Here is an 11,260-nt window from a genome sequence, read left to right on the forward strand (position 1 = left end):
ATCTTTCATCCTGCAGCTCCGTGCTGGGATTTCAGAGTGCACGTAGGAATTGGCTGCATGGGAGCAATACAGAATGCCACCTGAAACTTGTACCTACATGCCAGTACGAATCCCCAAGTCGGATACACTGCCTGAGTAGCTAAGAGAGCTATATACTGCACATCACCCAGGATGTCCTCAACTCCTGTGTGCTGGGCTGGAAGAAGGTGTAGGCATTCTCATTTTGCATTATACCAGTTCCCCCAGTATCATGGCTGTCGGGCTAGGTGGAAGGAGGCTGCACTGAGTAAGAGGCTACCTTGTTGCAAACTGTTTACCATTTGTGAGACAAAGGGAAGGAGAAAAGGAGCAGCATCAAGCCTATTTTGCACCAGGGAGGTGAAACTATGGCACAGAGAGCATAGTCGAGTCAGTGGCAGTGCCTTACCCACAAGACTGTCCTTTCCCAGGAAGGCGTGAGTGGGCTTGAATCCATACAGGTCCTTGTGGGTACCCCAGTCCCATTTCTGGTGCAGACTCCATGTGGATTTATTGCACAGAAGCCAGTAATTCAGCACAGGAGCCACGAGAGAAAAAAAAAACATCCTGTGCAAGGAATGGGATGTCCTGAGGAACTGTTCACAACCCGTGCATCTCACTGACAACACCATACATCACAGCCTTCTTGGCATAGCATTTTTCCTACAAAATACAGTCCCACATGCTTTGCAGAGGTAAATAAAAATAATTGGTGAGGGGGGAGAGAAGAGCAGTGTTTCCTGATGAGATCTGAAATGAGATGTCAGCACAGGGGGTAGAGGTGGCAGCTCCAGATGACACAGCCTGGTGAGGAGAAGCTTCTTGCATCAGCTGTTGGGGCATGGAGCCAAAGTCGTGGAGGAGGAGGAGGAAATACCCCAGGAACCTGCCCACTGAGATTCGCCTGTGTCTCATTATGAAGATGGGGACCAGGCATGGGTTTTGGATTGACTAATTTCACGATGCTTAAACAGTCTGCTGCCTTCCCTTCCATGTCCCTCTTGCTGTTACCTGTTGCCTGTCTGCACAGGTGCAGCTCACCTGGCTGTCCTCCAGCTAAGGATCTGACACACTGACTGCAGAGCAGTTGCCAGCCCAAAGCCGAGGCTCAGCTAGTTCGGGAAATTTGATGGCGCAGATGAAGCTCCTGTCCCTGGAGAGAGCACGTGCCACGTTCTGCTCTGATAAGCTAGGCTGAATCTACAGTCATTGAGTGTGTTTTGGATTCACTTTGGGCAGCTTGGTGGAGCTAATCCAGGCTTATATCTGCATAACTGAAATTGGTCCAGAGCATCTGCATCACTTCTTCCTCTCTCATGTCATGTGAGTGAAACATCTTGCCATGTTTAATCTCCAGCTGATGAGTTAAACAAAATGAAGGAGCAAGACAGTTTTGCTAGCCTGGAACTGCAGTGCTCTTTCAGCTAGTAGCAGAGGGTGGTGATACCCCTCGTGTCCGTACATAGCCAGCAAACACCCATCCCCTGTGATGCTGTCCGTCTGGTTTGGTTTTTACCATGTGCCAGTGACTGGTTTCTAGATACAGAATTCAGGATGTTTGAATCTTTCCTAGAAATGCTGCCCTGACCTGGAGGGCTAGGGACAGATATTCAAAGAGCCTGAGCCTGAATTGATTCAATCTTTGCAGGTTAGTCTAACCTGGATAGGCTAAACTGGTTTGTAACACACAGACATCTCCTCTGGACTGAAAATACAGGCACATGCCTGCAGTGGCTCAGGCTAGAAGCAGGGGGGGCACTAGAGTAGCCCTCCCTTCCCTTCCAGAGTGCTGAGCTGAGGGAGGCTAGGCCAGGCCCCCCTCAGCAGGATGCTCTGATTAGGGAGGGGTTCCCCCCCTCACTGCTTCTGGCCAGTGAGGGAGGCAGCAGGGAGTTGCACAGCATTTACTTACACAGCAGGGAGTTAGCATTTATCAGCCCATTAGCAAAACAAAAGCTTCTCTCATTAGTTCAAACTCTTTCTAAACAACTTTTTCCAAGAAAGGAAGGGAGGGACATTAGCAGCTGAGATGTTGATTAGCTCCAAAAAGCCCTAAGCGGACACTGTCCTATCTGTCTTTATCCTGTCTGCCTTACACAGAGACCTCTCAGCATTAGCTAGCAGATCACATCCTGGCTATGGTCTGTGCTGTGGGAGAGAGGAGGGAGGAATCCCTGCTTGAGCAGTGAGTGGTGGCAGGAGAGATGGGGCAGGGGGAAGCCAGGAGGACCCCGCTGTGCCTGTAGTCTCTGCCAGAGCTCCAGCCAGGAAGTAGGGGGACGGGACCAGCTCTGCTGTGAAGCTGAGAGCCCTGCCCAGGGTGGCAAAGCATCTGTGATGCTGGGGGACTCTGTTTTAAGTTAAACCAGGAAGGGGTCTGGGACAGGCATTGCATAAACCGGTTTGACCCAAATCAGTTAAGTTTGATACTATATTCAACCAGGTTTATCTCAAACCGGTTTCAGCCGTTTTCAAATTGATTTATGTGCACTGCATATCTGTTCTGTTACAGGTTTAAACCAGTTTCTAATCACTTAAACTGGTTTATGTGTAATGTCTGTCCCTAGCCATAGTGGCTTTACTCTGTGTTCTAGGTGTTACATTACCACTCCAGAAAGTAGTAGCATTACCACTGATAGTGCCAAGGGGCATCAATACTGGATGAGGGCCCCGCAGAGCTAGGTGTGGTGCAGACAAATAACAGAGGTCCCAAATCCCTGTCCCAGACGGTTCACAGTTTGTCTGGCCCAGTGAGATGGGGATGGGCTGGGAGGAGGGGAGAAAGTGAATGGAGCTTAACAGAAATGTAAAGTGACTGATAGCAACAGAAGAATTGCCATACTGGGTCATAGCAGTGGTCCATCTAGCCCACTATCCTGCCTCTGACAGTAGCAGAAGTAGATACTATAGAGCAGGGGTCAGCAATGTTTTTGGGCTGAGTGCCAAAAACACTTTCAACCTCAACTAGTAAAATGTTGGCAGGCCAGGGGTGGCCACAAAGGGCCTGATCTTTGTTGTAGCAGCGCAGCCCTGGCCCCTTCCCTACTGTCTAACCCAAGATGTGCATGCCAAGCAAAATGCCTTTGCACGCCACCCTCTGGCACCTGTGCTGGGGGTTGCCTACCCCTCCTGTAGAGGGAAAGCAGTGAACCAGATTTCGAGTGATCTAACCTCTCTTCAGTTCCCTACTAACATCCACCATTATTTATTAGTTTGGAGATGCCAGAGGAAACAAATTAGGGTTGAGATACTCAACTCACTCCCATCTGGCAGTAGGGAGGCAGGTGGATTTTTAGGGGACTTGATGCTTCTGTAACAGGGGCTTTAAAAACACATCCTCAGCTACCATGAAGCACTGGAGTTGCATTAAAGTGAATAGAGCAGTCTAATAGGTTTACACCATAGTGCTTCTTCTAGCCTGGGGTGCGAATTCTCTCTCACGATCTCTTCCAGGCCCCATCTGCAGGCCTGTCTGTTGGTCAGTGAGCAGCTCCAGAGAAGCAAATGATTACGGTGGAATCCCTAAGACTTTGTGATAAATATTTGAGGTGTACGATGTTAGCAAAATGGAATGACATTATACATGAAAGTGAAATTCTTCCTTTTCAACTTGAAAACCTTGTGATAATGGCAGTGCTGCGTGGTGAATGAGCGTTCGGAATTAAAATGTAGCTGTGTTTAGGAATTATGAGATTTGTACAGAACTGTTCAAAGGGCTCAAGTCTTGAGTCTGTTTAATTAGTCATGGGAGTGAACATCATGGGCTTTAAGTAAAAGAACAGCAGATTGTTGCCTTGCCGTCTTCTTAAATACATGTCCTGTTTTCTTTCCCCTTAATATATTTCATTCTTGAATGTAATATTAAAGCTGAAAAAAAGTCTTTATTAACTAGCAAATGTTTTTTTTGAGTTTTTGAGACAATGAAGAAGCCTTAATGGGAGGTGTTTTAAGTTATACATCAACAGAGTATAGTCAGTTAAAAAATAATCTTAGGGTGTTTTTGTTTTTCTGCCCCTTATTTCAGTAGAGCTTGGTTTACTGTGATGACACTAGACGTTGATATAAAGGAAAGAGAATGGATAGATCTATGCAAACCTTGCTTTCCTCTCTCAGTGGTTTTACATTAGTCCAACGTCGCTGACTTCAATAGTCACTCTGTGATTTACACGGAGGGTGGGGGCTGGGAGGGGAATTGGAAGTCATTAACTTTGTGCAGTTCAGGGGGTACATTACCTTTTTCATATTCTTGCCTCGTTTCATTGTCATGGACAGAAGAGTTTTAGAAGTTATAGGCAGACTTTTGCTGGCAGGTCCACAGCATGTCTGAGCCTTCCAGTGTTCCCTGTTTCTAGACATATGAATCAGCAGGATGTGTCAATATGGAGAAAGGAAATGCCAGAATCTTGAAATCCTCTCTTTCCAGAGCAGCCCTGTAAATCTCTGGTTCTTTTCCAAATCTGACATTTTTTTCTCCAGCCTAAGCTTCCCATGATGAAAACAGATAGGAATACAGGCATTGCTAAGCCCAATCAAATCAATGTTCTATCTAGTGTAGCATCATTTCTGACAATGACCACCCGGCTTCATATACTTCAGCAGAAGGAGCATGCCATCTCCTAATGGACAAGTGTGAAATAACCAGTCCATAGGAAAAGCATCTCCCTAGTCCCCAGAAAAAGGCGGGTTTATAGCCTTCATATATTTAAATTTCTGTGTGGTCTGTGGTTTCTCATCTGTCTTCCTCTGAATGGAGTGGGTGGTAATATTCAGCTGTGCTTGTTGCAGGGGTCCAGCGATGCCATCCACGCTCTTGACTTTGGTTGGCCCAAGGAGTGGGGCCCATGTGGATCCCTCGGACTTGCAGGAACTCAGCTCTGCTACCAGCTGCTTAGCTATTGCATAGAAACATTAAAGGATGGAGCAAGATGGACAGATGCAATGAAATCATTCTTAACAAACATTCTTTAAATGAACTTGTTTTTTACCTCCCCTCCAGTGCTGGCTGATTTTATATATGAATAACTTTTGCTATGTCAACCTAAAATTATGGTGGACTTCTCTCCTTCTGGATTTTAATTTATTTCACTTGGAGAGCAGTTAAGCACTGGGTAAGTCATGGGCACAACTCAGTGGCCTAGTGATTATGCTCAGGGCATGCAGCTGGGAGTGCAGAGTCGAAGCCTTTTGTCCCTGCCCCCACATTTAATTGTAGAGGTGGGTGTTGGTAGGGTCCTTACAGTGTCTTGCAGTGCCGCCAGAGGCACAAGTTTTGAACCTGGCTGTGCTGTGGTGCCAAAGGTTGCCTCCGGTCAATCCTACTGAATACCTGGATATTTGGGGATTGGGCTAGCTGATCCTTGAGGTGGCTTCCTACTGATTCTGTGACATTTCTCCAGACCCGGAAAGGTCCCTTACACTCCAATTACTCTGATAATTAAATAAACACAAACACCGCCCAGCCCTTTCACGTTAGTTGATGTTTCTGTTCTAATGAACTCGGCAACAAGAACTCAGTGTTGCTCTAAGGATAGTTACTAAAGACTGTGGTATAGATATGCCCAGCATCTGTGGAGGTCTACATAGATATCAGAAGAGCTGACAGCCAATGACATAGGACATTAACACCTAGCCTAGGGATATTTCTCTAGCATATAACCCAATGGGGTAAAGATGCATGGGCTCTTACTGCCTTCTCTCTAAAAGGTAGCACAGGTGCACAGAATCTATCCAACTGCTATAGAGATCAAGATAAAGACCTTACAGGCCCCAAGGGCTGGGCATGAAGAAGGGACCAGCTCTTTCCTATACACCTTCTTCCTCCGCTGCTCTACAGCTACCTTCGCCAGGGAAGGGCAGGTAAGTGAGGTTGGGTCAAGCTTCCCACTGGGGAGTTGGCAGATTTCCTATGGAAAAGATCCCTCTGTGTCCAAGGCATTCCCAGCTGGGGGCAGCCAGTTCAGAGACCCCTCAGGGTGTTGGCTGTTTTTATATATGAACAAACTTTGTAATGTCAACCTTTGAGATTATACTTGTGCTTGGCAGTAGCAATGGCCAAAGTAGTCACCTCCTCTTAGCCACTGCCCTGAGTGAACTCCCCCTGTGCCTTCGTGGTGGGTTCCTCCTCCCTTCCCCCTCCTGCAACTTGTTGGAGCATTTAGGGGAAGGCCAGGGAGTTCATTTTCCTTTATGGCAGGGCCCCAGCACATCTGTGACCCTGCCCATCAGCTTTTGGCTGCTCTTCCAGAGTGAGAGCCTTCCCATATTCAATCCAGAGCCTTCAATCAGGAAGTGTTGCTAAAGCACAAGCATGTTCTGTAAATCCCAGAGCAGGTATTTCTGCGAAGGCCTGTCCAGATTTGGAAAGGCATTTTCCAAGGGAGAGCAGTACCTTCATCTGCAAACACTCCTTCAGTGGCAAGCAAGAAATCTCTTTGCACTCCAGATGTGGAAGCGCTGTTCAGGTTGAGTCCTGGCACACACTTGGCCCATGGCAGCGGGGCTGACTTAGTAGCAAGTTGTCAGCCCACATGGTTGTATGGTGGGTCTCCCAAGGTCAGTCTTAGCCTTGAACTTTGGCTCCCTCCTGTCACATAAATGAGACTTGGGCATGTTTTGTAATTACAGAGTATACTGCTCGGAACAGGGCTTGCGCTCTCAGGTCTACCGTGCTGAACTGTATGACTGGCAAAGTGAACAAGGAGGAGATAGTCGCCTCTGCCAGCTCAGTCGGGTGCCACTTTTTAGGTCTGCTGCTTTCTGGATTGGCAAATAAAATTAGTTAACAATTTTAGCCCATGCAAAAACAGAGATCAGGATTCTTCGACACCTCTGGGTTTTGCAACCTCTGTTACTCTCCAGTATTTCTGAGCTGATCTTGGCTTCTCTTCAAATTTTGAATTATACACAGTTGCCTTGTCTGTCCTATATATCACACTGAGATTGTGATTCACTGCTCTGGGCTCTGAGATCCAGTAATCCAGACCTTCTGGTGTTTCCGAGTCATTGTTTTAAGATTTAAATGTTCTGAGAGGCTTGGGATCTGAATGTCTTCCTTCAGCTATTAACCAGCCTGGCCATCTTTGTGTTTCACATGCTACTACACAGTCGAAATGATCTTTTAAGGTATAACGGTGCTGACTTACAATTGCAAAACGTTACATCAGAAATACGCGAGATTAGAAAAAATGTTTAAGCATTTGCCTCTGCTGCACTGAGCAAAGCAAATGTTTTGGAGGCTGTTTAGCGGCGCTCACTGGAGCTAAATTTGGTATTTGAAATGTGCTGGGAAGGCAGACGTCCCAGAAACGCTGGAGAGAATGGAGATAATTTGAAACATCTGAAGCACATGCAAAATAAATTGCAGCTGGTTTTTTGCCTTGCACACAAGTTGCTGCTACTGGCATCTTTCTCTAGGCCTGGCCTGTACTACAAAGTTTAGCCAGTAAAATTTGCCTTACATTGGCACATCCTTGCATGGGTCCATACGTACTTTTGAATCCTGTCATTAAAACCTTGAGCTTATGTCAAATTATGCCACCTTTTCAAATGGATATATTCTCTGCCAGCTCTGTTCCACTGGTGTAATGCCTGTAAGAATGTTGTATTACCTGTGCCAGGGCCAACAGTCCTTCAGCAACGATCCCACAGTCCTCCTGTCCCTAAAACCATGACTGTTCCAGTCCCAGTTCTGTTCTTGTATTGCCCCAGGCTCACAGTGACTAGAAGCCTGCTTTACTCTTGTAAATCCTAGTTTTGGAAATGTCTGTCTTCCCATAAACCCATCAGAGTGGCCCCACACAGAGCAACAGCCAAAACGTGGGCTGGCCCTTGTGCCCAGTTCTGGATTTCTTTGGCCTGTGGGGGACAGAGGCAGCGCAAACCCATCTGCATCATTCCCACAGGAGCACAAATGTCTGCCTGGGTCTTACAAAGAACAAGCCAAAGCTGGGACATGACAGAATAAACGGTGGTGTGAGGTGAAGGGGAAGGATAGTTCCGGGGGAGATCCAGAGGGGAGCAGTGGTACAATGATGGCACCATGGGAGCCTCTGGGGCTTTAAATCCCTAAAATAGGTAAGACTTCCCACCCTCCTTTCCACTTGTGCTCAGAGGCATCCCTCCCCCCCATCTCTGTCCCCCACGTCCCCTGCCTGTCCCTGCTGTTGGGTGTGTGGGGGAAGCGCCACAGCTACTTCTGCACTGGACTGGGCTCAGCTGGAGACAGGGACAACGGTAACAGCAAGGTGAGAGAGTAGTTCCTCCTCCTTGCCGCGTCCTTGGGAGAAGGCACAAGGAGGGGGACTCTTGCTGCTGTCCTGGTCCCCATTCCCAGCTGAGCCCAGCCTTTGTGCAGCTCAACTGGGGCAGAAAGAAGCAACTTTAGAGCTTCCCCCACTCCTTGAGACAGTGGGGAAAGCAGCAGTGGCAGGTGGGGAGCAGGGGGTAGGGGAGAAGAGATGATGTGCCTCTGAGCACAAAGGGAAAAGGGGATTTTCACCTGCGTTAGGGACTTAAAAAAGGCCCTGCAAGTTCCTGTGGCACCTGCACCAGCCAGGGCATGGAGGCTGGGAGCAGAGGGGTGCAGCTGCCCCTGTAGTGTGGGTTGCTGTTCCTACGCCCCCCTTTGGGAAATCCTGGATCTGGCTCTGGACAGTCCTACCAAAGGACAAAGGAAGAACCTGAGACAACCTGGGGTAGATCCCAGGGCCTGCTGCTACTATATGCAGTGGGATGTCATAATCCATCCCCAATCTCTGTGTGATGGTGGATGCCCTGCAGCACCCAGAGGAAGGAACTCTAGCAGTACAAGTGAATATCAGCTCATTGAGAAGGAGGATTTGGAGGGTGCAGACCCCCCAGAAAGGATCCAAACACCTGACTAAGCTGAGCCTGGTTGGGAAGGAGATCAAGTAAGTGTCTGACTGCACTGCTTCCTACTTCCTTCATGTGCTCCAAGTCTTACCCTGTAGCTCTGGCCCTTCCTTCCCCCTTCTTAAGATGGGAAGTGAACACAGCCAGGCAAGGAATAAAGGAGCTAGCTTTTGAAATAGCCTGTTGGTTTTAGCAGTGCGCGCTGACAGTTCTGGACAAAGACGAAGAAAGAATACTTGAAGCAACCCAAAAAAGCATTTCCAAATGTGCTTTTGCCAGGGCAGGTAGATAGGATGTCTACCAATGCAGGTCGATGCACTGCACGCAGAAAAAAGGAAATGCATTGAAACAACCATCTGAGACTTCAAAGATAAAAGAAAATGCACAGAAAGGAAGGCAACCCAGTAACCGGTCAGCTCAACAACATGAGGGTGGAAGCAACCTGCAGTGTCAACACAGCACATGCAGCCCCTCAGTTGTCTTGTGGGAGAGTCAACCTGCACAACCAGTTACTGGCATAATGTGCTTCTATTCAGGGATAGAAAAAGATAGGAATGGGGGCTTGACTTCATACTGGGTCAGAGGACCAGCCAACAGCAATGCCCTTCTGCAGAGTATGAGATGGACCTGGACACATACGTCCCTTTTATCCTGTGGTTCACACTTGGGGATTCTTTAATTGGAGCATCATAGAAAATGAGGGTTGAAGGGAGGTCACCTCTAGTCCAACCCCCTGTTCAAAGCAGGACCAGCCTCAACTACATCATCCCAGCCAACGCTTTGTCTACCTAGGTCTTAAAAACCTCCAAGGATAGAGATTCCACAATCTAAATGTTATGGAAAGCATGAAAGCATTTCCTGCTTTCATGAAGATCATTATGGGCTTGCCCACACATTTCTGGGAAGTACTGCCACATCTCTCTGACGGTGGCAGGACACCTGCCCATACTTCTGTGCATCAATTTGTAGAGGCACTGTTGCTGGGAAGAGGCCAGCGCTTTAGGGCTTGTCTATACTGGGTTGCTGGTGGATCTCATGGAGGACAGGATTGAATGTGCCCTGCCCATGCCCCACCCAAGTCCACCGACCCCCTCCAGAGTGAAAGTTTGCCCTTGAACCTGCTCTGGACATACCCACAGTGTCTCCTCTCAGACCTATCGGAGACTGAAGACTTGAATGTGGGCACTGGGACAAGTCTGAAGCAGCCTCAAAGGAAAACTTCTGGCTTTGGAGTGTGTCAGTGGACTTTGACAGGAAGGTCTTGAGATCCACCCCTGACAGTGTAGACAGGCTTTGACAAGTCTGGTGGACCTTGTACCACCTCTGTCGCTTGCTTTTCTGGGTCTTTGGCACCCTCTTGAGTGATGTATCAGCCAGAATCTGCACTGTCAGTAAGGCCGGTAGCAATACTTACTGCAGTGTCCCTACACTTACTACCTGGGGCACTGAACAGCCCCTTCTTCCCCCTCATGGCCACACGCTTTGGGAAGTGCTTGCATATTCTCACTGCGTTGGGAGCTGCTGAGCTGTTTCGAAGCAAATCCGGCCTGTTTTCTCCTTTCGTGAATATCTTTATGGGGAAAATAAAGGGAGTTCTTTTTGTTTATCTTTTCCTGTCCCTTTAAATCTAACGATGACCTTCAGTCTCATTTCTCAGTGGCTGTGGCTGGGGCACCCTTGGGAGACACTGCTGCTGGAAAATTGACTTGGTCAGAAGGAAGAAGAGAGAGATGAGGGAGGACGTGGTCTTGGTTTTGCGTAAGAGCTCAGAGTCTGTAAGAAAGCAGGGGATGGAGGGAATTCATTCCTGAGAAAAGGCAGTAGGGCCAAAGGGGGCTAAAATAGGCACCTCCTCAGACACCAAGCTGTCGTGTTGGCTGGCATTATGGGACAGACATACGCAGGCCACTGCTCTGTGTGGGCAACCCTATGTTTGTGGAGCCTGGTCTATACACGCACCCACTCCCTTCCTCTTTCCTGCAGTCAAAGGGCACCAGCACAGTGCATCACATCCATCCTCCTGCTCAACTCCAGTGCAGATTAAGAGAACTGCTATGAGTATGCCTCACACAAGGTATGCTCACAGGCATTCCCTTGCACTGTGGTTTCACGAGTATTTCTGTTGTTTCTTGCCGATTAGTCAAGTTTTACTATGAGGGAACGGTTATTTATTTAATCTTGCAAACCAGACGTGATCCCCCCCACCCCCAATCAAAATCAGAACTCCTCCATCCTGGATTCATTAGCACGTGGTAACAATTCATTCAGAGTTTATGCACAAGCCAAGGATGAGCTGCTTCAGGTCACTTATCCCAAAGCGGAGCACTGCCTCACTGTGGCACACTCAAAAGTATTCTCCTATGGCCTGAAA

Source organism: Gavialis gangeticus, unplaced genomic scaffold, assembly GCF_001723915.1.
Source record: "Gavialis gangeticus isolate Ggan-Ray unplaced genomic scaffold, GavGan_comp1, whole genome shotgun sequence".
Taxonomy (NCBI): domain Eukaryota; kingdom Metazoa; phylum Chordata; order Crocodylia; family Gavialidae; genus Gavialis; species Gavialis gangeticus.